This window comes from Chrysochloris asiatica, unplaced genomic scaffold, assembly GCF_000296735.1.
Source record: "Chrysochloris asiatica unplaced genomic scaffold, ChrAsi1.0 scaffold00336, whole genome shotgun sequence".
In the NCBI taxonomy this organism is placed as follows: domain Eukaryota; kingdom Metazoa; phylum Chordata; class Mammalia; order Afrosoricida; family Chrysochloridae; genus Chrysochloris; species Chrysochloris asiatica.
In genome coordinates, this window is record NW_006408854.1 from 2,381,013 (window position 1) to 2,383,211 (window position 2,199).

A 2,199-nucleotide genomic window follows, 5' to 3' on the forward strand; every position below is an offset into this window, starting at 1 on the left:
TACCCTGAAGAATAACAAGGAAGCTGCAAGCCATCACATAATATGGATGAACCTTGAGGACATTTTGCTGAGTGAAATCCATCAGTCACAAAAGGAGAAATATGGCATAGGACTATTGTTATAAAAGATTGAGAAAAAACACCTTTTATCACACTAAAAGGGCAAAAATATTTTTTGTTTTTGATTAACAGGGTGTATGGGGTGGCATGAGGGGAGGGAGGGGAAGGTGGGGCACAGGTAGGGAATAGACACAGGAGGATAATTTGGGTGCTGGAGGAGGTGGCACACACTAGAAGGGGAAGGGGAAAGGAAAAACCAGGCAGATGGGAGAATAACTAGGCAGTTTACATGGACTAAATAGGACAGAGGTAAATAATGATGTAAGCACAACCATGGAACAACAGGGCTTGGGGATACAAAGATTGAGGCGTGGTTTGAATGGGTAAAAGTGGTTTGAACGGGTAAAAGTAAAAGACACTTGTCTGTCTTTTGAATCTTGCTTCCCTTACCTCCTATTGTAAAATAGACACTTGAAGGGAGAGAGAGAGGAATAGGCAGAAACATCACCATAGAAAGCTTATAAGTCCTTCTTCAGCCTATAACCGATTGTAATACCTAAAATGGTGCTAGAATTTGCCCAGTGAAGGAGGCTCCCTGCAGAGCCTTTGCATTGCACAAGAACATAGGTAGAATCCTGATCCCCAACCAGAATCTTCTGAGGTGGGAAATTTCCATTTGAAAGGACAAGAAGACCAGTCTGGAACAGCTAGAAGAACAGAAAATACTTCTTGAAATATCTTCTAAAGCAGGAAAACTAAAAAACAGTAACAACAGTCTAATTGACTACTACAAGAACAAGCAAATTGCTCCCCTGGGAGCCATCAAGGCAAGTGGTCAAGTCTCCTCAAGGCAAACCTGTTTCCAGAACTGAAACTCAAGTGGAATACATGAGCAGGCGTGTGGTCATTCTGCTGACCACGTTGGTCACTGATAAGGTGAAGTGGGGGGAAAAACAGCAATGAAGTTGTAAGCTAATTCTGACCACATTCATTACATTCCTGATAACCTGGGTTGAGACCTGGCTAAGCAGCAGTATGATGAGACCTGGGGACTCCTGGACCCAGGAGCAAGGACATGGTCCTAGAGGACTAGTGCGGAGTGTGAAACATCCAGCTGATATGACGTGAGGGAAGATGTACAAGAACACCTACATTTGCAGATAGTACCCATTTGGCCTGGCATCAATGGCTAGATGATCAGAATATGACTAGAGGAAGAAATAAGAAGGGAAAAAAAAATAGTAACCCACTATAATTGGACGAACTTGACCTATGCTTGTGGATGCAGTATGACAAAGGAGCGAACAATTCTTTACAGTGAGGATCATTCCCATCCCCTTGGTACACAGGGCCGACAAGAATGTGAAATGTAGACACTGGCTACCCAAAATGGGGAGGCTACAAAGGCAAGATGTGACTGGCTTACAAGCTTTTAATAGGGAACCTAGTTCCAGAGGATACGTGGAAAGGTAGAATCTCCACTGAGTTGTTTCCAACCTGTCTGGATGGGGTTGATAAAAGGTGTGGGGGATAGGACTCCTGTGGTTCAATAGGGAAATATTGCTATCAGGTCTGACAGTGAGTGTTTGAAAGGTAAATTAAATGTTTTGTAACAAAAGGAGGAGAGTGGCTGATTTTGCAGTCCAGGATAGGAGATCCCTGGAACCATCAAGGGATCTAGAAAAGTGAAGTGTGGACCCTGTCTGGGGAGGTAGTGACAACAGGGGTGGAGGCAGAGATGATGATGTGGAGAGAAGGAGCGGCTGGGAACTTTGGATTCAAGGAGGGAGAGGGGCTGTGTGCTGGCAGCTGGGGGGACAGGTGTGTGAGATATACCCTTTGGTTGTTTGATGATACATGCAGAGGATTGTAATCATTGCAATGAAACGAAATACAATAGGGTGAATGTAAGGATAATAGATAAGGTTCTGCCATGTAAACTAACAAGTAATTCACAATAAAAACTTTAAAAAAAAGTTGATGACAGCATTATTTATAATAAAACATGGAAAATCTGTTCAATATTAGAATGGGTAAATAAGTTGTTGTTGTTGTTAAGTGCCGTCGAGTCGGTTCCGACCCATAGCAACCCTGTACAGGGTTTCCGAGGGTGTAAATCTTTACAGGAGTAGAAAGCCTC